A 27,048-nucleotide genomic window follows, 5' to 3' on the forward strand; every position below is an offset into this window, starting at 1 on the left:
TTCTTTGACTTTGGGACAGGCCACTTTTGGATAGCATCCACTTTGGCCTGTAGGGGGCTGATAGTTCCTTGACCCACCTGGTGTCCAAGGTAAGTCACTCTGTTTAGGCCTATTTGACACTTCTTAGCCTTAACAGTTAGTCCTGCCTCCCTTATGCGCTCAAGGACTTTTTGTAGATGTTCCAGGTGGTCTGCCCAGGAATCCGAAAATATGGCCACGTCGTCAAGGTAGGCGACTGCATATTCTCCTAATCCCGCTAGGAGACCATCTACAAGTCTTTGGAAAGTGGCGGGTGCATTTCGCAGCCCGAAAGGGAGTACATTAAATTCATACAGCCCGAGATGTGTGATGAAGGCTGACCTTTCCTTGGCAGATTCATCTAGCGGTACCTGCCAGTACCCCTTGGTTAAGTCCAAGGTAGAGATGAACTGGGCCCGTCCCAGTTTCTCTAATAGTTCATCTGTGCGTGGCATTGGATAGTTGTCTGGGCGAGTTACAGCATTTAGCTTACGGTAGTCCATGCAAAAACGTATTTCCCCATCTGGTTTGGGAACTAGAACCACTGGAGATATCCATGCACTTTCAGAGGGGCGGATTACACCCATCTGTAACATATCCTGGATCTCCCGTTCTATAGCAGTTTTAGCTTGAGGAGACACCTGGTAAGGTTGAACCCTAATTGGGTGAGCATTACCTGTGTCAATGGAGTGGTATGCCCGTTCAGTCAGTCCTGGGGTGGCTGAGAACGTTGGCGCGTAGCTAGTGCACAGCTCCTGGATCTGCTGTCGCTGCATACGCCCAAGGGTCATGGAGAGGTTCACCTCTCCCACACCACCACCACATTTCCCTTCGTAGTAGACACCTTTGGGCCACTCAGCATCGTCTCCTCCCTGGGCTGTAAACTGACAAACCTTTAATTCTCTGGAATAAAAGGGCTTTAGAGAATTAATATGGTACACCTTAGGCTTTCGGTTGGAGGTGGGGAATGCTATGAGATAATTAACAGCTCCCAGGCGATCCTGGACCGTGAATGGCCCTTCCCACGATGCTTCCATTTTATGGGCCTGGAGCGCCTTTAAGACCATGACCTGGTCTCCTACTTTGAAGGAACGCTCTCTGGCATGTTTATCATACCAGGCTTTTTGCTCTTTTTGAGCATCCTGTAAGTTTTCTCTAGCAAGGGCTAAAGAGGTTCGGAGGGTGTTTTGTAGGTTGGTTACAAAGTCCAGAATGTTAGTTCCTGGAGAAGGTGTAAATCCCTCCCATTGCTGCTTCACCAACTGCAATGGCCCCTTAACCTCACGGCCATATACAAGTTCAAATGGGGAAAACCCTAAACTGGGATGTGGTACAGCTCTGTAGGCAAAGAGCAACTGCTGCAATACTAGGTCCCAATCATTGGAGTGCTCATTTAAAAATTTATGTATCATGGCCCCCAAAGTTCCATTAAACTTCTCCACCATGCCATTTGTTTGATGGTGGTAAGGAGTGGCAACCAAGTGATTTACCCCATGAGCTTCCCAAAGGTTTTTCATAGTTCCTGCCAGGAAATTAGTCCCTGCATCGGTGAGGATGTCGGAGGGCCAACCTACCCTGGCAAAAATGTCTGCTAGTGCCTGGCACACACTTTTAGCCCTGGTGTTGCTTAGAGCTACTGCTTCCGGCCATCGGGTGGCAAAATCCATGAAAGTCAGTATGTACTGCTTTCCTCTGGGTGTCTTTTTCGGAAAAGGACCCAGAATATCCACAGCTACTCGCTGAAATGGAACTTCAGTGATGGGGAGTGGCTGGAGAGGGGCTTTGACCTGGTCTTGGGGTTTTCCCACTCTTTGGCACACCTCACAAGACTGGACATAGGTAGAAACATCCTTGCCAATTCCCTCCCAGTGGAATGACCCCCCCAAACGGTCTTTGGTCCTGTTCACCCCAGCATGGCCACTAGGGTGATCATGGGCTAAGCTCAAGAGCTTGGCCCGGTATTTAGTTGGAACTACCAACTGTCTCTGAGGATGCCAGTCTTCCTGGTGTCCACCAGAAAGAGTTTCCTTGTATAAAAGTCCTCTTTCTACAACAAACCTGGATCGATTAGAAGAGCTGAGAGGCGGTGGGTTGCTCCGTGCCGCCGTCCAAGCTCTCTGGAGGCTTTCATCTGCTTCCTGTTCGGTCTGGAACTGTTCCCTTGATGCTGGAGACATCAGTTCCTCATGGGATTGTGGACCTAGGCTTGGTCCCTCTGGAAGCGATATAGGGGATGGAGCTGTTTCTGTTGACTGTGAACCGCTCTCCGCTGGTGCACTATGTTGGGATTCAGGCTCCGGCTGAGCCTCTTGGGTCGGGTTATCGGCTGCTGCCAGTTCAGGTTCGGTGGGGCCCTCTGGTGTTGAGGTTGCAAGTACTGGATTCAGTGCTGACACGGGGTCTGGTGTTGGTTGTTCGGCTGGTTCCGGTTCTGGGACTGGTTCCGTCTGGGTCTCTGGGACTGGATCCACTACTGCTGTTGCAGACATTGGCCTGGGGTCCAGGTCCATCACCTCTGACTGGGTCCTGATAGAAGTTTCCGGAACCGAGCTAGGCCTCACGGCTTGTTTAGCCTGGCTGCGGGTGACCATTCCCACCCTCTTGGCCTGCTTCACATGATTGGCCAAGTCTTCCCCCAACAGCATGGGGATGGGATAATCATCATAGACTGCAAAAGTCCACATTCCTGACCAGCCCTTGTACTGGACAGGCAACTTGGCTGTAGGCAAATTGAAAGAGTTGGACTTGAAGGGTTGAATCGTCACTTGGATCTCTGGGTTGATTAAATTGGGGTCCACTAAGGAAGCATGGATAGCTGACACTTGTGCTCCGGTGTCCCTCCACGCGGTGACCTTCTTCCCGCCCACACTCACAGTTTCCCTCCGCTCCAAGGGTATCTGGGAGGTATCTGGGCCTGTGGACCTCTGGTGTGATTCCGGTGCAATGAACTGTAATCTGTTGGGGTTCTTGGGGCAGTTGGCCTTTACATGCCCCAGCTTGTTACACTTAAAACATCGTCCAGCTGACGGGTCACTGGGGCGAGGAGGGTTGCTGGCGAATGGGGTGGTGGGACGATAAGGGGTCTGGAGGGTTCTTTGGGAGGTAGGTGGGGCTTTGGGCGGCCCCCGGTAATAGGGTGTGGTCTGGGGTGGTCCCTTCTGGTCTCCTCTCCAACTGCGACCAGTTTTCTTCTTCTCTGCCACCTCCACCCATCTGGCTCCAATCTCTCCTGCCTCAATTACAGTTTTGGGTTTCCCATCTAGGATGTATCTTTCTATTTCCTCAGGAACACCCTCTAAGAATTGTTCCATTTGCATTAGGAAGGGCAAATTTACTGGAGATTCAACACTTGCTCCTGATATCCAGGCATCCCAATGTTTCACAATGTGGTAGGCATGTCGGGTAAATGACATGTCTGGTTTCCACCTTAGGGCTCTGAACCTCCGACGAGACTGCTCGGGTGTTATCCCCATTCTGACTCTCGCCTTGGATTTAAACAGTGCATACTTGTTCATGTGTTCTTTAGGCATTTCAGCTGCCACCTCAGCTAAGGGTCCACTGAGCTGCGGCCTCAGCTCTACCATGTATTGGTCAGTAGAGATGTTGTACCCAAGGCAGGCCCTTTCGAAGTTCTCTAAGAAGGCCTCAGTATCATCACCTGCCTTGTAGGTGGGGAACTTTCTGGGATGGGAAGTGGTACCTGGAGAAGGATTGCTAGGGTTTGTTGGTATATTCTGCTGGGCCTTTATCTTCTCCACCTCCTCCACATGCTTCCTCTCTTTTTCCTTCTCCTCCAGTTCTTTGGCCCTTGCTTCCATTTCTTTGTCCCTTGCTTCCATTTCCCTCTTGTGGGCAGCCTCTTGGTGGTGTTCTGCCTCCCTTTCTTGTTCCTTCTTCAGCTGCATGAGTTCTATCTGTCTTTCATGTTCCCTTTGTCTTTCCTCAGCCTGAAATTTGGCTAATTCGAGCTGTAGTCGAGCCGCAGATTTTGCCATTCTAACCTCTCTGTTTTTACTAACTTTACACCCGAGGTTTAGAAATAAACAAACAAAACTTGGCTGTAAAATTTTGCTGTGCTGGAATAGAATACCTATTCTCTGATAGTGATTGTCAGCCTACAGAAAAAGACAATTCCCTTGTCTCTGCTCTGGGCCCAAATTAAAGCAAAAAACCTCCAACTACTTGGAAACCTGCTTACCCAGCCCAAAGAAAAAGCAAATGGGTAGAACACACACCCCCTATTTACTTTTAGGAAGAAAGGAGAAAAAAAAAACCTCTGGGTTGGAAGACTGTGAATTTCCCTGCAGGAGTTAAGTACCCTGCCTCCAGGCAAAGAAAACCTGCAATTCACAAGATAATCCCCTTTTGTCTCTGCTTGGCCACAAAGCAGAGAGAAACCAAGCTGCTTTCAGTTTCAAAGCTGCTTTCTGGACTTTCTTTCCAAAGAAAAAAAAATTTCCTTTTTAAAATCTGTATTTCTAGTTCAAAAAATCTCAACTGGATCTCAGATGATTTCAGGTTAATCCCACCACTGTGCCACCATGTCAAGGTTCCTCCCCCACTCTGAACTCTAGGGTACAGATGTGGGGACCTGCATGAAAAAACCCCCTAAGCTTATCTTTACCAGCTTAGGTCAAAACTTCCCCAAGGTACAAAATATTACACCCGTTATCCTTGGAATGGCCGCTACCACCACCAAACTAATACTGGTTACTGGGGAAGAGCTGTTTGGACGCGTCTTTCCCCCCAAAATACTTCCCAAAACCTTGCACCCCACTTCCTGGACAAGGTTTGGTAAAAAGCCTCACCAATTTGCCTAGGTGACTACAGACCCAGACCCTTGGATCTTAAGAACAATGAACAATCCTCCCAACACTTGCACCCCCCCTTTCCTGGGAAATGTTGGATAAAAAGCCTCACCAATTTGCATAGGTGACCACAGACCCAAACCCTTGGATCTGAGAACAATGAAAAAGCATTCAGTTTTTACAAGAAGACTTTTAATAAAAAATAGAAGTAAATAGAAATAAAGAAATCCCCCCTGTAAAATCAGGATGGTAGATATCTTACAGGGTAATTAGATTCAAAAACATAGAGAACCCCTCTAGGCAAAACCTTAAGTTACAAAAAAGATGCACAGACAGAAATAGTTATTCTATTCAGCACAATGCTTTTCTCAGCCATTTAAAGGAATCATAATCTAACACATACCTAGCTAGATTACTTACTAAAAGTTCTAAGACTCCATTCCTGTTCTGTCTCTGGCAAGAGCAGCATACAGACAGACACAGACCCCTTTGTTTCTCTCCCTCCTCCCAGCTTTTGAAAGTATCTTGTCTCCTCATTGGTCATTTTGGTCAGGTGCCAGCGAGGTTACCTTTAGCTTCTTAACCCTTTACAGGTGAGAGGAGCTTTCCCCTGGCCAGGAGGGATTTCAAAGGGGTTTACCCTTCCCTTTATATTTATGACAGTCTCTCAGTTGAGCAGGCCCATGATCCTCCAGGGGTGGAGGGAGGAAAGGTGCAAATCTAGCTTGCATGTTCACTGGAGTTTTATGGCAGGGAGAACCTGCAGGATAGCTCCAAATAACTCATGGAACTGAGACACCTGTGTGGGAGTAGAAGGTAGAGAGTGAAGAGACTTGCAATTGGGAGGAGTGGGGCCAGCAAAGGAGGAGGAATACCAGAGAACTTTGCCAGAAGCCCCTAAATGTGAACAGAGTACTAAACTGGGACTTGAGACCTGTTTTATTTTCATGACTCTGTGTCACTGACCTAATGTAACCTTGGAGAAGTAAAAATATAATTAAATGAAACCATGATGTTGATTGGTCATTAGGTCATAATACAAATGATAATCAGAAGCAGAACCTTAACACAAGGAATATGAGCTCACCCAGTCTGCAATCCTACTGTAATACAGGATGGCACAAGTCAATGAGCAGATTTTGGTCTTTTCATGGGAATAAGAGCTTTGTTTTAGGAGAACTAGATTATCTGGTGGGATTGAAATGGCTCAAATTCCTATGCTTGGGTAATGCAAATTTAGTATAATTTTGTCTTTAAGGATGCTGGTGAAAGAATAGATGGAAAGTGGATATCTACGAAGAAACTTTAGTAGAAGGACTCATTTTAAAGGAGCTGTAGTCTGGTCTTTTGAGTCTGTAAATATGACACCTCTATTTATGGTTCAGAAATTCTGCTCTTGGGACAGTCATTTGACCAAATGAAACAAAATTCCCCAGTGAGTCCCCATTTCAGAAGGAAAACATGTTAAAAGGGTAGAGATTTGATTTGATTTGAAAATAGCAGGCACAAAGCGTACTTTCTCTTTATGGCATATAATCACTCTATTACGTACATATGTTATGTTTGGAACTCTGTAATAGTCGCATCCTATAAAAATTAAGTTGGCCACAATGGCCAGCCTTGCAAAGCTATGGACAAACCAGAATAAACAGATTTCCTTTCCCAGACCTCTCGAGGATACAGGTCCCCACTGAAAAGGCTGAAGCTGTCCTCAGTATTAATGAATGTATGTGCTTGAAACAGGTCTCTGAAAATCTTTGCAGCCAGAACAAATATGTTCCTTTCTGCCTGGTATATTATATCACCATATATTTGTTACAGTAGCCTACTGAAGATCCATCAGGCAAGGCTCTGTCCAAACACCTAATAAGACAATCTCTGCCTCAAAAAATTTAGTCAAAGCATTGGAAAGAGGAAATTTTATCCCTATTTTACAGTTAGGGAACTAAGGGATAGTAGGTGACTTGATCAGGGCTAAAGAAAATCTGCCAAAACAGTGAATTTAACTCAGAGTCCCAATCCAGTTCCTTAATTTGATTTGCAGAGGGTATAGAGGAAAGAAACCCCCTTGTAGAGCGGTTCAGGAGCATCCTACTTTGTATCCTCATTTTACAGGACATGAAGCACCTTTGCTCTTCAAAGCATCTTTTTGAACTTGGGATAAAAGCCAAGCCTGTAAGGGATGAATTAAAGATATCTAGAGTGAGATTCCCTCTTCAATTTAAATGCTGTTACTCCTCCCCCTCTAGCTTTCCTGGGTTCAGAAGTAAGGTAAAAAGCAGAGGAATTCTAGATGGGTGGTTAGCAATATATTTATCTTCTTAATGGAGGACTGAAGATTTTGAATGAAGCATCGGAAGTGCATGGTGAATAGATTCCATTGGTGAACTTTTTGCCTACATAATTTTTCCCTCTTGCCTGTCCAGTGAACACAAATCATGTAAACAATGCAATATTGTCCATTATCATCACTGGATTCCATTAGGCATTCAGAGCCACTTACAAAGATTCTATCAAAAAAACATTTACACCTGGTAGTGATTTGTTTCCCATTTAACTGATATACTGTTGTGCATGCTCTCAACCCTCTTATCCCTCATCTTAAAGATGATTTTAAACACCTTAATTTTAGAGGTAAGCTACAATTTGTCTGTTCTGTAGAACAGTAAAGCCTTTTTTCTAAAATTTAGATGTCAGACATCCCATGTAAGTGAAAAAGCTAACAGGACCTGTTTGGCTTTTAGGGCACACATATAATAGCTTACAGTATGGAAAATCTTGACTTTTAAAAAATACCAGTCTCTTTTACATTATTGTAGGAAATAATAATAAATAGCAAATAAACCTAAATAACTCTGTAGTTATGATGATCCAGGGCCCACATCCTGTCGTCCTAGAGGGCACATGCAAGAATTCATGGATTTTTAAGGCTAGAAGGACCACTATGGTCATCTAGCTTGAGTACGTGGATAGTACGAGCCAGAGGTATCACCCTGACACTCTGGTGGACCTATGCACTTGAGGTTGTGTTAAGCTCTCTTCTGGTGCAATTTGATACAGAGAGGGTAAGACACCACAGGTGGCCCCAACAAATTTGAAATGACTACACAAATTTAAAGCTGGATTAAATTTTTTGGGGCCTAAACTTGACAATGCCCCTTTTTAACGTTATTATTTATATTGCGCTTTACAACAGGTAAAATATGCTAAACAAAAACCAAGATCCCTGCCCTGAAGAACTTACAGTCTAAAGGCACAAGCGGGTACAGTACAGTGAACAGAGGCATGAGGACGTTATTGCTGGTACACCGCGTGGAACAGGTGGGTTTTTAGAAGGGGGGTTGAGAAAAGAGAGGGAGGGCTTGGTTATGCTCACTGGGTGGCTGTTCCAAGCATAGCATGAAGGGGCAGTTGGGAGGAGACAGAGCACATGGAAAGGGGCTTGGGCCATAGAAGGAGGTGGACAGAGGGTTTCTCTCTCTCGGAATGATCAACTTCCCTTAAAGTAATGCCGCGACTGACTGTTGCTCAGCCAGGTTCAGAACGCAAGGCGTGTGCAAAACAAAAGTCCTTCCTTTGCAGCAAGAAATAGAAACAGTTAAATGTACAGAACAGTAAGTACACTTCGCTGGCATGCAGCATTTTAAAAATAAAACGAAGCAGCACGTGATCACGACTCTTGGTTCAGAACCATCTTCAGCGTTACTTGACTGCATGTAGCAGCGGACTGCTCTGAGACTGTCTGAGTGCTTTCTTCTCCTCTTTGCATATTTTTAGGGTTGCCAATTTTGGTTGGACGTATTCCTGGAGATTTCACCACATGACATACTCTTTAATTAAAGATTAATTTAATTCCTGGAGACCCCAGGACAATCCTTCGGGCTGACAATCCTGTATATTTTTCACTGCCACTGGTTAGCGATTCCAGAGCATGATAGAGTTTCTTTTAAAGGAGGGGAACACAAATGCAGGGAAATTACAGATTTCCAACAATATGATGATCTTGAAAGGGTGAGTTGCTTCAGACAATAGGAAAGATGCTTAAAGAGGCACTATAAGGAATTAGACTTTTTAATTACTAGGAACCTTTGGAACATGTAGGAGAACATGGTGGCCATGTTCAGCTCTGTTCCAACTGTGCTCTTCGGATTGACTGTTACCTCAGGGTATGCTATGCTTATAAAATCCTTAGTGCTTATGCTCCAGAGTGCACATGCAGCTGGAGTGGCATCATGACAGTGAGACTCAGCAGGGGGACAAGTGGGTCCCATCTGTGGCATCAGATCACTCCTTCAGGCCCTGCTTCCTGGTTCCAAACCCAACTTTTTAAAACTGTGTTAGAAGTTACTATCCACTAAATGCTTGTCGCTTGAAGGAGGAGAAAGGCCATTCCTGCTCATCATTCACCTTCCTTTGACTTTCTGCTACAGCTGTGGGGCCAGGTTGACTTACGTACACTACTGTTTGTGCCATCTGCCAGGCATATAAAATAAACTTTCGTTTTGGTTCTTATGAGAGACATCTTCCTACAGGAGGTACCTATGGGGTTAGCCAAAACCACGATCACGTCAATGGGCTTTCTTGGCCCTGCTCATTCATGGCTTCTCAGGATACTAAATACTGTTCTGAGCATGAAATTGGCCCACGGCTTCTGAAGAGCAAAGCCTTAGCTACTTAAATGCTTTGGTGATGACCTCAGGATATTAATACAGTTTGGCTTATTTTATTGGGGCTAGGCAAATAGACGGATGTTTGTGATCCAGTTCCGTAAGGAAGGCCTAGCTATTGGAGACTCCCCTCCCCAAAGTAAAATCCTCTGAATATTGTTTTTAGTGGGCCTCATTGATGCGGCCATATCTGAAGCTGCCCCCTTGCTAGAGCTGGGCTTGCTGCTGCATCGAGGTCTGGCACCTCTCTCACGCAGTTCCTGTGGGCCCTGATGCTGTTCTTGGATGGTGCTTCATTACCTCATTCCAGCTGCTCACATCTGGATGGCTGGGGAGACCCATGCCAGAGCATGATGACAGGAACAGGGGAAAATAGCAAAATGTGCTGAATATTGGCCAATATGGACATTCTCTCCCCCCCCCCCCCCCAAATCCTGGCTTTCTAACTTGCTAAACTATATATTTTTTTAAATCTTTGTTTATACTGAATAACTCCCCTTATTGTGGGGTATTGTGTAATAGAACATGCTGTGCAAACATGGATTAGACACACAGTCACCAGCAAATCTCCTTTTAGGGAGCAAAATAAATAAGAAACAAGATATCTCGGAAACAATAAGGGGAAGGGTCTTGATTTTGTGGGGTAGGGCATAGTGCATCTTATCTATTATCACCAGCATTTCTTACTCTACAAGAAAGGTAGATTGCTTTTTATTATAGGGGCTGGGAGATGAATAATCTTGAGTCAATACCACTAAATTCTTATAAGCACAAAAACATTACATTGGCATCTAGTGACTCATCATGGGATTTTTCTAGCTTTGTTAGATAAACTAGACACTCGCAAAACCAGAAACTCTAATCTGAGCCCCAGCACCATTGTAACTTAGTAACGTCAACAGTGTTATTTCTGAATTACACCATTATGGGAAGAGAATTGGGCTGAAGTTGGTATATAAGCAGAATATTTTATCTAGTATTTGTGTATGTTACATCTGTTTCATGTGGCCTCATGAGGCTGAAATCTCATGGGACTTCTGCAGTTGTGGGTGAAACACCAGAGGATTTTTGGCACCATCCCAAACCCTAGTCCTGATTCGGTCTTGATTATAAAGCCTTATCTGAACTGTGTGCAGATGCAGTCACCACTTTTGGCATCCTTCTGTAATGTATCTTGTCGTCCAGTCCGTCCCAGAACTTTGCATGGTAATACTTTCTATTCCATTTGTGAAGCTGTGAACAGGATTCTTTTAAAAATGGAGATGAGTGAGTGCTACAACTTTGAAAAACATACTCAAACACACACTCACAAATTGCTTTAATGCTGTGAGCTGACTGGCTGTACAGAGCTACATACTCTGAGCACCTCTCTGCGGTAGTATATACCCTCATCTGACCACTAAACTTGCAGTCAGTCAGACTAAAACTATCTTTCTCCAAACCCCTTACTTATGAAGCTGTTGCTTTGAAATCTAACTATGATATCACATCTGCCAGTCACTGAATACTAATTGAGGATCTCTCTCATGGATGGGCTTTGTAATATTGGCATTTGAATTTCAACCTTTGACGAGTCTGGTGGGGTTGAAATGTGGAAGATTATGTTTAAATGGATCCTATTAATAGGAATGCGGCTAAGAGACTGCAGAGCCTGAATTCCTTGCATAGCAGCTGGTGTGAGTTTTAAAATACAGTTGGTGTTGATGCTTGGGATATAGATTTGGGGGCGGGAGAGAAGCTGAACAAACAGATTCTTAATGATGGAGTCTCTTCACTTACTAGTTCCTCTATTTCCACGTCTACCCTACAAAACATTTCTGTTCCCTAAAGAGCTGCTGCCTAATGCTTTGCCAGTAGTGATGCTTGTTACAGAAGTTCTATACCTCGCCTAGATGGAGGAGGGGTGTACTGGTGTTCTTTGGAATGGTTGGCTTAAAAGATCATCTAAAACTCAAATGTAGCTAAAGTGGGATGTGTATCTTAACCAAGTGCTATGGGGGGTGAATACAGTGCCCCCCTCTCTGGCCAGTATTAAAGTACTGGCTTTTCTTGTCTCCCCTTCATAGAGAAAACAGAATTCCATATCAGTCCCATGTGGGAGGATGATGAAATGTGGCTCTGTGCTTTGTCCTGGGTACATTTTCTATTTGTCTGTTCAGGCTTAATCAATGACTCCATCAGTATCTTCCAGCTCAATGAAAGGGATGGATATAGTATCTGCCAAAATGATAAACCACTAGAGATTAGTGAAGTTTTAGGAGAACGGAGATTAGTAGAACCTTTGATATTTTTTTTTCATCCTTGTGTAACACTGACAGACCTCGGTTGTCGGTGGGCAGGATCAAACCTAGGACCTCTGGAACTAATGCATGAGCCTCTATTGCATGAGCTAAAAGCTAAGGCTCTAGAGCAGACTCATTAATCTCTCTCTCTAAGTGGTCTCAGTGCCACTACATGGGACAGAACACCACACCCAGGAGGTGTGTGGGTTACACTTGCACACTTTCTTTCAAGTAGGGGACCATGTCCTGCACCAACTCTGTGCAATTGGACTTCTAAATTGGGGCCCCTAGCAAGTATATAGTATGCATTACTTCCTGATGGACTCCAAGTGAACAGCACCTAGCACAAAGGGGTCTTGGTCCATGAGTGGGGCTCTGAGATCCTAAAATAATACAAATAAATAATAATAATGAAGTGAGCAGTTTCTGAAACTATCTACAAAATGTGAAATCATGAGCTACCTTATTTTGTTGTTTAGTGGATGTGAAAAGTGGTGGTGGTGGCTTGTTAACAGCTGTTGTGGAAAATGAGTCACACCATTTGTTTGGTTTAAACAGCCTGAGACCTTTTATTGAACACAAGCATGCAGGGAGAGGGAGACTGAGATGGTCACGCGCAGGTGCCACCCTGGTCTCTCATTCTGCCCCTGTCCCTATAATACCAGACTTGTATAGGTCCAGAACCGGAGTCAAATGATACATTTCCTTATTAGTTATTTTCCACCACTCAAGCATTATTAATAAAGTCTTATAAGGAATATTGGAAGGACAGTTTCATAATTAGCACAGTGCTGACATACCTTGTCATTATCAAGATCTGCGGTTTGCTGTGGCAGCATTTTGACTAGGGACTTTTGCAGGGTGGAGGGTGCATGTATTGGACAACTAAGGACTTTTTCGGATGCCCTTTGGTTAGATTGGCCTAGTCCATTATCTGGGTCAAGTGCCACAGCATAGCATACGTAAATGCTTTAGCTTAAGCCAAGTTTTACAGGATACAGGCCTGTAGGCCTCTTGCGTTACAGCTCTTGCATATTTTGCATATGGTGCATAGATTTTGCCGCAGAATGGGATGGGGTCAGGTTAACAGTAATTTCCTCTACACAGCATTTGGCAATCCAGGTTTGTAGGCTATACAGATCTCACAATAGCTGGATCTAACACCAGTACAACTGTCCCATGGTAGCTTGCTTTGTATATTCGCGTCTCCTCACTAAGCCAAAATAAATGGAGAAAAAGCGATCTTTAATTTGGAATAACTGACCTGCTAATGTAGCTATTTATCATAGCTAGCAACTCTTGTGGAACAGTTAATGCTTGGAAAGGTCATAAATTACATAAATTGATGTGTCTTTCAGGAGGACTGTATTCTGCTCTGGAAGAGGGCTAGATAGTGGGTTTCATCTCTAACTGCTACAATCCTGTGTTGCTTTCCTGTTGGGGAAAATAATGGGCTTTCAGCTCTGGCATTTAATGTGATAACATTGGAGGCTATTTTACATAAGTAACTCTTATATGCAAATCAACAGAACAGCATCTATTTTTGAAAAGTTGCGTAATTTATAGTATACAAACTAGGCTATGCTCTTATACCAGAAAATGGAAATGCCAAGAGTAAATACACAGGCATACCCTAAATTAGTGTGGTTATGCTAGCTAAGCACCCTGGTTCAGAGTTATATTTTTCTGTGCCATCAGTTATGTCAAAATTACCACCACAAGAAACTTTATCCATTAGCATAGGAAGGAACTCTTTAAAATGCTTCAGGTCAAGTTCAGACCTTTTGGCTGGGCAAAAGGAGTTGCACTGGATGACCTGCATTTAAAAAACTTTACTTGTGAGTTGGGGTTTGGCACAGCCCCAAACCCAGTGGAAGTTAGTGTATGACCAATGGTAGCTGATAGGCAAAGGGTGCTATAGCAGAGCTCTCTCTAATGAGGGCAAACGAAAGGTCGGGGCTAGAACTGGTCAAACTTTCACGTGTTATGTTTTCTTCAAACTTTATTTTGTCACTATTATCATACACTAACTTTCCATACAGGTATTAATAAATCTTATTAATAAGCTCTACTTGGTACCTTTTAAAGACATATTTGTGTTTCATCACCCTCAGATCTGTATTTTGTTCAAATACCAAAAATGGTAACCATACATTATAAAATCTATTTGATCTTCATAAGGCTGGGTGTCCTTTTTTCCAGTGACAGAATTCCCTAGCCTTCATTTCTGCATACCACTAATGTTGGGGGATCTGTCCTTTTCCAGAAACAAGCAATCTCACATCTGGCTGCTAGTAGCCATTGTGTTTATCAATGGGTCCTTCCCTGAGTCAGCCTCCTTTCGAATGCTAACCTAATAGAATCACTGTGGGTTCTGTGGGAAGCCTAACTTTACATTCTATTTGTTTTGCTCCAGGAAATAGTATTATCTTAAAGCATTCCCACCAGGTATGCAAAAAGGTACCTATTCATCCACATCCTGTCCAGCATTTATCTCCCTTTACACACACACACATACATACATACACACACCAAAAAATATAGTTTCCTTAACTTAGAGTGAAATATCATTGATAGTGTCTTGCAGTTTTCCTTAGTTACACAAATAGATGAAGTTTTGGCCTTCCTCCATGTATTTTGCCATTGTTCCAAAGTAATGTGCTTTTAGATCCTTTTCCCGTTTTTTCATAAAGTTAGTTTTATCTTCTGGGTCCATCAATAATGATTCGTTAAACTATGTAGCACTGAGGCCTGCTGAAGTGGCCTTTCCCATAATTAGTGTTTCTATTTTTGTTCATGGGCTCTTAAAACTTAGGATTCCTACATGGGACTTGCTAGAAAGTTTTAGTGCAAATAAGACCAAGCTGATGTATTAATATTACCCATTATATTAATTTCCATAATTTTATCATTACAGAATAGCTGGTGTACCTTCTTCCTCCAATATATTATGTATTTGATAAACCAGATGAAATTCTGGATTGTTTCTGATGGATTTAAGTGAGGAGGGGAAGTGGCTACCTCTTAGCTGTGTCATATTCCATATCCAAAATGTAGTTATGATACCTGGATTGTTTCCCTTTTGTGTTGGTCTAAATCTTTTTTTTTAAATTTTTTTTAAGGCGAAGTTACAATAAAAGATTAATATTATACATTACTTGTTCAGGATCAGGTTAATGATCTGGCTTGCCAGCTGGGGAACCCTCCTTCTCAGAGTATGCTAGGTGACCAAATTTCTAAATACCTGTCTTCTTTTTAGCCCTTCTCTTGTGTATGTATGTGGTGTGAAAGCTTTTCCATTACAACAGTAGTCCATATTTTATTATACCACAAATCCCATAAGAGGAGGGGGTCACATTTTTCCAATAACGTGCAATGTGGAGTCTAGCTGTTAACAATAAAAAGGGAATTCATTTTTTGTTCTGTTTAAAATGCAGATCCTTTACTGGAGTATTTGTTGGTCTAAATCTTTTGGGTGTGTGGGGGGGGAAATGCAGTGCTGAGCTTTGGTTCGTAGATCTTATTGGGGGGGAGGGACTTCATGGGTGATCAAATCCATCCCCATGCAGAAAACTATCAAACCTAGACATAGCTGATTAAGAGGCCTGCCTGTTCATCCAGTCTTTGAAAGCTGTCAAAGCTTCCTGTAGTTCAGCATTCAAAGCAGACTAGCGGATCAGAAGGATTTTATTGCAGGTGGTATGTAATGGGCTCAACTTTCTGCTCTCATGATTTTTCAAAATGCGGTTTGTTTCTCCCCCACTGTCTGCATAGGACACAGAGGCGTAGTACTGTGCCTGCACAGACAGACCATTGTACTGCATTATGGATGTGCCAGGGAAGGACACTGTAATTTCTAAGAAGACGTCCATCTTTCCCTCCCAAGTAAATGCTTGATGGTTGGTTGCACATTGTTCTTGTGTTTGCACACACTAGCCATTTTGCTTATTTAGGCAGCCAAGTTTGGCAAATGTTCTCTTCCTTCATTATGCTCACATATCAAAGAGAAACTATGGAAATGAGACACTAATCCATCACAGTTGTATTTTTTGGAGAGAACTGTAAACTTCTACTGACAAATGGACACAAGGTAAGAAATCTTGACACTTGCTCTGTTCTCAAGCTTTGCAGAATAATCCATACCCTAAAATGATTTCTGCAGTGTTTCAGCAGTCTCTGCCTCTTAACAGAAGGGGTTGATCAGAAATGCGGAGGGTTTGATCAGGACTGACATGTACCACGTACGCTTCAGGTATTTGGAAACTCTAGACAGTTAAACCTATCATCCATAATATCCAAATCTTACTTGAGGGATCTCAAATTGCTGAATTTCACTCATCTTGCTATGTTTAAAAAAAAAAATCTTTGATGGCAGTGCAATAGCAAATAAAGATTTTTAGGTCTTTCAGTTCCTGCAGTAACAAACTAAACTTGCTGCCTATTTCTCTTTGTGTCTGCTCTGGTTTTTGCAAGGGTGGTCAACTGTACACTGACTGTACGGTGTACCATAAGCAGCCGCAATGCTTTGCATTCTGAGGAAGTTATCCATACAAACATGTTCAGCTTTTCAGCAGTTTTGCTAGCTGGCCTCCCTTTGATATTTTTTAACTTTTTTGAAGCATTAAATTAAAATTTTAAGAAGCTTTTTGGCGCTTAAGCTTTGTATGCAACGATACAGAAAACGAATGGAAATGTTACTACTCTCTTTTTAAGAGGATGATGGAATGAACTTTGATGCAGATTTGAGGAGGAAGCGGGGGGAAACAGAAACTTGTAATCATGTCCGCATTGAGTAATCGGAGATGGGTAGGATAATCTTTTTGTGAAACCTCAATTTTTTCTGGGCATATTTTCCATTTTCATCAGTTTAGGCTTTAAATTCTTCCATGACATCCTCTTTGGGGCATGTAGAACCTCATACTAAGAGATACACAGTGTTCTGTCCTCAATACACATTTTGAAAGCTTGGGCATGACATGCCCACCTTTTGCCTCTTACATGTGCTCAGATAATACAATGATGAGGTTTAGATTAGGTAACCCTTAATATACTTAGCTTGGTTTGTGTTGGTTCCTAAATAATGAATTAGAGCTTGATAGTGCAAATACTGAGGAATTGGTTTAAATATAAACAGCTTGTCACATTTAGGAATGACTGCAGGTAATTCTGCTGAAGGAAAATACGATGACTTTACACCACTTATGCAAAATATGATATAGTAGATTTTCTGGATATGCAAAGCAAAGGGATTTTTTTTTTAGCCCTTTTGCTACTTAATTTTAAGCATACAAAGGACAAACCCAAAATGTCTATTGAGGACACAATTTATGAAGCCTTCTTAATTTGTTAAATATGGCTGCTTTTTGCAAAATGAAAAGTTATTTAGTTCTGTATTTGAACCTCCAGAGCGCTTAAATATTAAATGAATGGGAAAAAATATTAGGATTAAATAAATAATATGTACTTGTACAAAATACTACTCCAACTTTGATTCTATTTTTTGCAGCATTGGTAGAGAGTGTGGACCATTTATAGAGCTGGTTGAATGATGCAAAAATTATTTGAAGAATTTACTTGCTAGATGATGTCAAAATTAATTTAATATTTGATGAGGCAAACAGGAGAGACAACATCTTAGATTTGCCTAATTTAGCTTTGTCAAATCTGACTGCATTATCTAAGTACTGACATGGTCCCTGTCACCATAGCATCTGAGCACTTAACAAACATGGGTCCTGACCACACTGGTATATAGTTCCATTGATTTTAGTGGACCTGCATTCACATGAGGGTACACATGGAAGTGTTTTCAGGATGAGTAGATAAAATGTCCTTTACTCCAAAGAGCTTATGATCTAATGTAAACTGAATTACCCTCTCCACTACTGATGATGATGGGGTGTCAACACATAGAATAAATACATGGCATGCTGGGCCAGAACCTCAGCTAGTGTAAATGACTTGAGTGGAGGTAAGCTGACTGTCCCATATACTGTAGTGTCTTTAACCCAAGGGTGTTGAAGCATTTAACTCTCAACCCATTTCCATTAAGCATATAAGTATTATCCCTATTTCATAAATTGGGGCTGGGCAGGAAAAAGACAGGATCAGTCTGACAGCCAGAAATCTAACCAGGGTCCTCTGGTCTTGCCCCTATGCCTTTGCTTCAAAAAACTATAATCAAAATGGTGAATAGATAGGCGGAGCTGATGAAACCAAAACCCATGTGGATGTGACGGAGTGTCTGCCGAGACTGATCAAGCCCTCAGACTGCTACTCCTTCGTACTTCTCCACATGGGCACCGATGATACTGCCGAGAATGGCCTTGAGCAAGTCACTGCACACTACATGGCTCTGGGAAGAAGGATAAAGGAGTTTGAGGTGCAAGTTGTGTTCTCATCCATCCTCCCTGTTGAAGGAAAAGGCCCAGGTAGGGACCATCGAATTGTGAAGATAAATGAGTGGTTACGCAGATGATGTCGGAGAGAGGGCTTTGGATTCTTTGACCAAGAGATGTTGTTCCAGGAAGAAGGATTGCTGGGAAAGATGGGATCCACCTAACAAAGAGATGGAAGAGCATCTTTGCAGGCTTGCTAACTTAGTGAGGAGGGCTTTAAACTAGGTTCGCTGGGGGATGGTGACCTAAGCCAAGAGATAAGGGGGGAAGTGGGATACTAGAAGGAAACACAAGGAGGAGGGTGCAACAGGGGAGGCCTGATTCATACTAAGAAAGTTATCTTAGGTGCCTATACACGAATGCAAGAAGCCTAGGAAACGAGCAGGATGAATTGGAAGCCCTGGCACAGTCAAGGAACTATGATGTGACTGGAATAACAGATTTGGTGTGGTAACTAAAATAACTGGTGCACTCTCACGGATGGGTATAAACTGTTCAGGAAGGACAGGCAGGGGAGAAAAGGTGGAGGAGTTGCACTGTATGTAAGGGAGCAGTATAATTGCTCAGAGCTCTGGTATGAAATTGGAGAAAAGCCTGTTGAGTCTTTGGGTTAAGTTTAGAGGCGAGAGCAACAAGGGTGATGTTGGGGTGGACGTCTGCTATAGACCTCTATATCAGGAGGATGAGGTAGATGAGGCTTTCTTCGGACAACTAACAGAAGTTTCCAGATCACAGGCCATGGTTTTCCTGGGGGATTTCAATCACCCTGACATCTGCTGGGAGAGCAACACAGCAGTGCACAGACAATCAAGGAAGTTTTTGGAGAGTGTTGAGGACAACTTCCTGGAACAAGTTCTGGAGGAATGAACTAGGGGCCGTGCGCCTGTTGACCTGCTGCTCACAAACAGGGAAAAGTTGGTAGGGGAAGTAGAAGTGAGTGGCAACCTGGGCAACAGTGACCATGAGATGGTCGAGTTCAGGATCCTGACAAAAGGAAGAAAGTAGAGCAGCAGAATACGGACCCTGGACTTCAGAAAAGCAGACTTTGACTCCCTCAGGGAACTGATGGGCAGGATCCCCGGGGAGGCTAATATGAGGGGAAAGGAGTCCAGGAGAGCCGGCTGTATTTTAAAAAAGCCTTATTGTGGGCATAGGAACAATCCATCCTGATGTGCAGAAAGAATAGCAAATATGGCAGGCGACCAGCTTGGCTTAACAGAGAAATCTTTAGTGAGCTTAAACACAAAAAGGAAGCTTACAAGAAGTGGAAACTTGGACAGATGCCGAGGGAAGAATGTAAAAGTATTGCTTGAGCATGCAGGGGTGTAATCAGGAAGGCCAAAGCACAATTGGAGTTGCAGCTAGCAAGGGATGTGAAGGGTAACAAGAAGGGTTTCTACAGGTATGTTAGCAACAAGAAGGTGGCCAGGGAGAGTGTGGGCCCTTACTGAATGGGGAGGCAACCTAGTGACAGATGATGTGGATAAATCTGAAGTACTCAAAGCTTTTTTTGCGTCCGTCTTCACAGACAAGGCCAGCTCCCAGACTGCTGAACTGGGCAGCACAGTATGGGGAGGAGGTGAGCAGCCCTCAGTGGTGAAAGAAGAGGTTAAGGACTATTTAGAGAAGCTGGACATGCACGTCCATGGGTTCGGATCTAATGCATCCGAGGGTGCTGAGGGAGTTGGCTAATGTCATTGCAGAGCCATTGGCCATTATCCTTGAAAACTTGGGGCGATCGGGGGAGGTCCCAGACAATTGGAAAAAGGCAAATATAGTGCCCATCTTTTAAAAAGGGAAGAAGGAGAATCCTGGGAACTGCAGACCAGTCAGCCTCACCTCAGTCCCTGGAAAAATCATGGAGTAGGTCCTCAAGGAATCCATTTTGAAGCACATGAAGGAGAAGGTGGTGATCAGGAACAGTCAACATGGATTCACCAAGGGCAAGTCATGCCTGACTAACCTGATTACCTTCTATGATGAGATAACTGGCTCTGTAGATAAGGGGAAAGACGTGGACATAATATATCTTGACTTTAGCGAAGCTTTTGATATGGTCTCCCACAGTATTCTTGCCAGCAAATTGAAAAAGTATGGCTTGGATTAATGGACAATAAAATGGATAGAAAGCTGGCTAGATCATCAGGCTCAACGGGTAGTGATCAACAGCTTGATGTCTAGTTGGCAGCTGGTATCAAGCGGCATGCCCTAGGGGTCAGTCCTGGGGCCAGTTTTGTTCAACATCTTCATTAATGATCTGGATGATGGGATGGATTGCACCCTCAGCAAATTCGCGGATGACGGGGGAGAGGTAGATGTGCTGGAGGGTAGGGATAGGGTCCAGAGTGACCTAGACAAATTGGAGGATTGGGCCAAAAGAAATCTGTTAAGGTTCAGCAAGGACAAGTGCAGAGTCCTGCCCTTAGGACAGAAGAATCCCATGCACTGCTACAGGCTGGGGGCCGACTGACTAAGCGGCAGTTCTGCAGAAAAGGACCTGGTGATTACAGTGGATGAGAAGCTGGATATGAGTTAAGTGTGCCCTTGTTGCCAAGAAAGCTAATGGCATATTGGGCTGCACTAATAGGAGCGTTGCCAGCAGATTGAGGGAAGTGATTATTGCCCTCTATTCGGCACTGGTGAGGCCACATCTGGAAAATTGCATCCAGTTTTGGGTCCCCCACTACAGAGAGGATGTGGACAAATTGAAGAGAGTCCAGCAGAGGACAACAAAAATGATCAGGGAGCTGGGGCACATGACTTATGAGGAGAGGCTGAGGGAAATGGGGTTTTTTAGTTTGCAGAAGAGAAGAGTGAGGGGGGATTTGATAGCAGCCTTCAACTACTTGAAAGGGGGCTCTAAAGAGGATGGAGCTCGGCTGTTCTCAGTGGTGGCATATGACAGAACAAGAAGCAATGGTCTCAAGTTCCAGTGGGGGAGGTCTAGATTGGATATTAGGAAACACTATTTCACTAGGCAGGTGGTGAAGCAAGGAATGGGTTTCCTAGGGCAGTGGTGGAATTAGTTGGTGTTGGTACTGCTTTGAGCAGGGGGTTGGACTAGATGACCTCCTGAGGTCTCTTCCAACCCTAATCTTCTATGATTCAATGTGATGTGTTTGCCCTTAGCTAATAAATGGGGGAAGGGAAATATGGAAATGATACAACATATGTGCTGTGCAAAGAGAACAATATCTAAATAAATCAACAAAAAAGTTGACTGCCTATGAGGCATCAGCAGGTCCTGTAAAATGCTTGTCCGTCTTCCAAGTGTTAGGCAGAGGTCAGCCTCTTGTCTCCATTAAAGCCAGGGTTTGTGTTTGATGTCATTGCTTATAGTTTGCTTTACAAATCAGCCTTCTGCTAGGATTTTTTCCTTGGTAGAGAAAGGTATTTATAAATGTTTCCAGCTAGATCTCTTAATTGCAAATCAGCTTATACTTAACCTATGGGTAACAAATCTTGGAACTCCTTGGCTGTCATACAAACTTTCAATTAGGAGGCTAGTGTAAATAGTGTTCTACTCCTAAGGATTTCAGTTTGATCTATGGCATTGTTGGTGCGGATCTTCACGTGTAACAGCTGTTGTAACAGCTGTCCGGGTACCAATGTCTCAGAGAGGGGATGTCATGGTTAACAGCTATTGCTCTCAGGGGTTTGGGAGGGGAAGCAGAATTGATTAGACTCAGTTGCTTTGTTTTGCTCTTTGATGAAGAATGCTGTTGAGGTTCTGGAATATCCTAGGGCTCGTCTGCTTGCAGAGTTGCACCAGTTTAACTTGTGGTTAGGGTGAGTTTTTTATTGTTTGTTTGTTAACTGTTGTTAAACTGGTGCAAAAGGATGTGTGGACTCTCTCATTTTGGTTTAAACCAGGCTTTCTTCCGTTTAGCTAAAGTCTAAGAAGTGACTTATGCTAAATTTCAACAAAAGCAGTTTCAACACAGGAGTTTGCACTGGCTTAACTAAACTGATTTGTTTGTATGTAGACAAGGCCCTGGGATTTGAAGCAACATTTGATACACTGAAGATCGTGCTTGGTGCAGTTTTCTATCAAAGTGGCATTGTGATGGTTAGTATCTGTCCATAAGGGTATTCTCCAAGAATGGTGGAGAAGAGGCACATGTGTTCAGTGGGAACAGGGCACAGTGCTGGCCTTTACAGAAATATATATATACTTCACATGCAGTTTGCATTTTGGTATGAGAAGGATGGAGCTAAATAAAACTGTAAAGTGTTAACAGTGAATAACTATCTTAAAAGCGTAACATGGATCAAATCTTCTTTTCAAGGTAAAAAGCCTCTTTCTTTGCATAGTTTAAAGATTATTTTGAGAGATTGCTAAATCTTTTTATAATTGTTAGCATCCTTGATATCAGCAAGAAATGCTGTGTATACAATAGCTCCTGTTTTGCTATTTTTGTTCTTCTGACTTTTCTGACTTCATTAGTAACAATGAAATAGCAAATTTGCTCCAGGGTAAAACTGAGCTCTGAGAATCATCAGTGCAGTTAAAAAAAAAAAGTCTTTTTAAACTAACATGTTTCTCTAGTATTGTGCCAGATAGCTTAAATTTAACCCTGTAAAGTAGAATCAGTAAAATGGGCCATCTGAATTTCTGCTGATAAGGAGGTTTTGAGATAATCCCTTTTTGTACAGATCTGTGCCTGCAATGGCTTAAGAATATTCATCACAGTAGCTGATTGTTTTCCAAGTAATATATCCTGATGGACTATGAAGCCTATCCTTTTCTTATGATAAATACATTGCAGAGATTTTGCTTAACTACAGTTTTGAGCCACTCCATCTTTAATTTCTGCTGCTCAGTTTTTAAGTTAGCTTTTGCAGAGAATGGCTGAAATACAGTAGCATTGACATTGAAATCACATAGTATGAGGTGGGAGAGGGGATAAGTGGAGATTCAATGTAGTTCACATCCTGTTTGAAAAAACATTTTTTTTCTTAATATCCCTGAAACACTTGTACTACTTAGTTTACCTTCTGTGCAGAGGAAAAGTCAATGTAAACTTGAATGTTTGGGTGACTGATAATGTATAGCAAAGTATATGCAACTGTAATCCCCAAAGACATAATAAAACTAAACATCCATGCTGCATAAGCAACTGGAATAATTTAAATATTAAGCTCTTTATGCCATTTTAAAAAAAACTCTAAAATTCCACCCTTAATTGTTTGCATCTGTAACTGTGCAAATGAAATCATTTCCAGGTGCAATATCTAACTATCTGTTTGCTTCCAAAAATCAAAAGTATTCCATTACTTGCAGGTGCAGATAGTTGCCAGGGCTGCTTCAAAGGCTAGCTTGAGTCCTATTGAAAACCATGGCCAGTTGTATACAAGATTTAATGCATGATCACAAACAAGAATGAAACATTGTATGGCGATCTCCTCCTTTACTTTGGAAGATCATGTGCTCTTTACCTTGCCAGAAAATCATTCAGAAGCTTGTAGCATTAAAAAGGAAACTTAACTCTTGAAGTGATAATTGTTTATCTTACAGAAAGAATAGGGTTCTGAGAGAAACTTGAATATAGAACTGACATCCTGCTGTTCTTATCCTGACAGTCTTTTCATTTTAGAAACATGAAACTAGCGAAAGCAAATATGCTTATTAATATGGTATCCCAAAACAGCTTGGTAGTTGATAGCATCAGTCCACTGAGAGGTATTGCTCATGGACAGTGCCCAGCCACTTCATTCAGGAGATTGCAAATATAAATCTAACCTGACCCAGTGTTTATCATCTTGCCTAAGATACACAAAGAGTGACTTCAGCTCAGACAACCTAGCTCGGTGCTTTTGGCTCAGCCAGGGGAAAGCTTCCTTTTAGGCTTATCTGTTAAAGCTGCTGGCTGCAGACCAAGGTTCCTGGCTAGTTCTGAGCTGTGATCTGTCGACCTGTAGTGAGTTCAGCCATCAGAGAGTGATTAAGTACATGATAATATCTAGTCAAATGCTAGTTGACAACAGTTTGGCTGTGCACAAGATACATAGAGCAGAACTGAGAATGCAAAGTGATAATAAATTCTGCAGTTCTGTTATGCCTCAACTGTCTATTTAAATAAAAAACCTCTCCCAAATATCAAGAGCCTGTAAATATTACCAGTATGTGTTGATGAATGGCTATGCAGCTGTAAAACTTGATTTAAATATACAGTCAACCAATCCCCGGACCACACAGATCAGGTATTTGCCATCCAGCTCTACATTGCTGGTGAGGGAGAGACTTCAGACCCCTGCACTGGATGCTGAATAAAACTTAGCTATGGAGAAAAAAGGAGCAATTACTTAAAAAGGCTGAACTCCTTGAAGAGACGGCACAAACTCTTTAAAGGCCCTATTGATGATGCACTGCTCCCTGGGGAAACCAGTCTTCCTATAGGTAGAGGAAGCCAAAACTCTAGACTTTGTTTTATATGTAGAGGGGGAGGATGGGAAAGCATGGGAAAGGTTGCATGAACCTTCTAGTATTCCCTCAGTGGACAGCCTAGCTTCCAGGTACCTAACACTGAGGTTTTAGTCATTTGATTTTTAACTGTTTCCTATTGGTCAAACACATTGTTTCTCTGTTTTGCTTTCTCTGGTCCACTTAGGTTTAACAGATGTCTGGAACGCCCAGTCAAAAAGGGACCCTGGCAGCTCTGGTCAGCACCACTGACTGGGCCGTTAAAAGTCCAGTTGTCTGCCCTGGCTCCACGCGGCTCCCGGAAGCAGCCAGTATGGCCCTGTGGCCTGGGAGGCTCTGTGTGCTGCCCTCTTCCTGAGTGCCAGCTCCGCAGCTCCTATTGACTGGGAACCGTGGCCAATGGGAGCTGTGCAGGCGGCACCTGCGGCCAGGGGTGTGGGGCAGTGCGCGTAGCCTTCTGGCCATGCCTCCCCCTAGAGGCCTCAGGGACATGCTAGCCGCTTTCAGGAGCTGCCTGAGGTAAGCGCTACCCAGAGCCTGCACCCCACAGCCCCTCCCGTGCCCCAACCTCCTGCCGCAGCCTAGAGCCCCCTTCTTCTTCACCCAAACTCCCTCCCAGAGCCCCCCAATTCCTGCCGCACTCCAAACCCCTCAGCCCGGAGTCCCCTCCTGCACCCCATACTCCTCATCACTGGCCCCACACCAGATCCCATACCCCCAGCCAGAGCCCTCACCCACCCCTGCACTCCAATCCCCTGCCCCAGCCGTGAGCCCCTCCCAAAACCCAAACCTCTCATACCTGGCCCCACCCCAATCCCCTGCACCAGCTTGGTGAAAATGGGTGAGGGTTGGGGAAATCAAGGGAGGGAGGGGGAATGGAGTGAGCAGGGGTGGCACCTCAGAGAAGGGGCGGGGCCTTGGGGCGGGGCAGCGGGTGGAATAAGCGTGTTCAGTTTTCTGCAATCACAAAGTTGGCAACATTCAGTCCATTCCTAAAAAGTATACATACAGAACACTTATTTTACAAAACTACAGTTTAGAAGTTCTTACATCTGGTATTAAAATCGAGTAACTTATTATAGAGAGGTCTCAAAGTGACTTATACACAATTTTGAGTAAACGTTGCACTTTAAAGTCTTATTACTCAAAGGACACATGGATGCTATGTGATCAAGAGATCCTCTTTCAATTGTTTAATTGTATTAAGGATTTGTCCTACAAATCTCCCCCATCTTTCCTCATCACTGTCTGCTGTGTAGATGTACACATTGTTTCAGGATTTTCCAATGTCTTTATTAGTAAGGAACCCTATATAGTACATGGAAACTCATTTATTAATATGCTTCACTCGGGGAAAAGTGTGGTGTTAACAGTGCTTTGCATATTCATGCTACTGACCACCCCTTACTTCTCGTGGACATTACCTATTTAGGGGGCTGAGCAAGCATTGCCTTTTATCCCAAATATTGGGACAATACCAGTTTTTTTTTGAACAGTTGTCCTAAGTCGTCATTTGTGGGACCAGGTTCTGCTCTCAGTTACTCCTCTATATTTGGGGTCCTTTATCTCCTTTCTCTAGGGTATAAATCCCCCTCCCCCCAAAGGTTTGTTAGGCCCATGCATTTCAGTGGTTCAGCAGACTTACTGAAGCAGCAGTATCTCAAAGTGTGAATATTTCTGGATTCAATAATGGTATTCTGTGATATAATTTTAGGGGGTGAAGAGACTTTAATAGGCTGCTCTTACTAATAACTTCACCTGAATAGAAAACTTTCAAAGTATTGTTCAAGTTCCATACTGGAGCATCTGAGGCTTATGAATTCAGCTAATCCTCAATTATTCTATTAAAAATTAAATCTCAGACTCACTCGTCTACTTGCAACTAACTTTTCTGCACAGTACTCTTAAAGATTAAAAAAAGTGACTGTTTGGCACAAAGACAGGTTTCAGAGTAGCAGCCGTGTTAGTCTGTATTCGCAAAAAGAAAAGGAGGACTTTGTTCGTCTCTGAGGTGCCACAAGTCCTCCTTTTCTATTTGGCACAAAGTGACATTGGCCTCTTCAGGAACATTTTTCAATGTGGATTTTGTAATATAATGACTTATTTACAATGTATTCGAGAGATGCAGAATTTGCCCCAGGATTGTAAATGACTTGATGTGGACTATGTGTGTATTCGGTGTCCACTCTTGCGTAGTTGTAGTCACTAGTTAAGCTTTAAATCTGTCCAGAATCAGACTGACCAAACCCACTCTTGGCCCACTCTTCTCAGGCAGGATTAGTAATATTTTCCTGAAGTTTCCATTTAATTTATTCCTCACCATTTGCTGTCATCCAAATCGAGCTGGTCCTAGAATATGGGGGATTAGAAATCAAGTAATAATGAAATGAAGTCATGTTCAAGTGAGTGTCTCTAGTTTCAGTTGTATTTGTTGCAAGTGTTTGGGGAAAT

General features: G+C 43.1%; 1 protein-coding gene across 5 annotated transcripts in view; it reads left to right on the forward strand.

Moving 5' to 3' along the window:
• Window positions 1-27,048, forward strand: part of ZDHHC8 (zDHHC palmitoyltransferase 8) — a 188,950-nt gene that overhangs the window by 59,504 nt on the left and 102,398 nt on the right. Inside the window, exon 2 of one of the 5 annotated variants that reach the window (XM_075119982.1) lies at window positions 8,023-8,147. The exons of the other annotated variants lie outside the window; for them this stretch is intronic. The gene's annotated coding sequence lies outside the window, so the exon portion shown is untranslated. The remainder of the gene's footprint in view (window positions 1-8,022; window positions 8,148-27,048) is intronic. 5 annotated transcript variants of the gene reach the window in all.

This window comes from Caretta caretta, chromosome 15, assembly GCF_965140235.1.
Source record: "Caretta caretta isolate rCarCar2 chromosome 15, rCarCar1.hap1, whole genome shotgun sequence".
In the NCBI taxonomy this organism is placed as follows: domain Eukaryota; kingdom Metazoa; phylum Chordata; order Testudines; family Cheloniidae; genus Caretta; species Caretta caretta.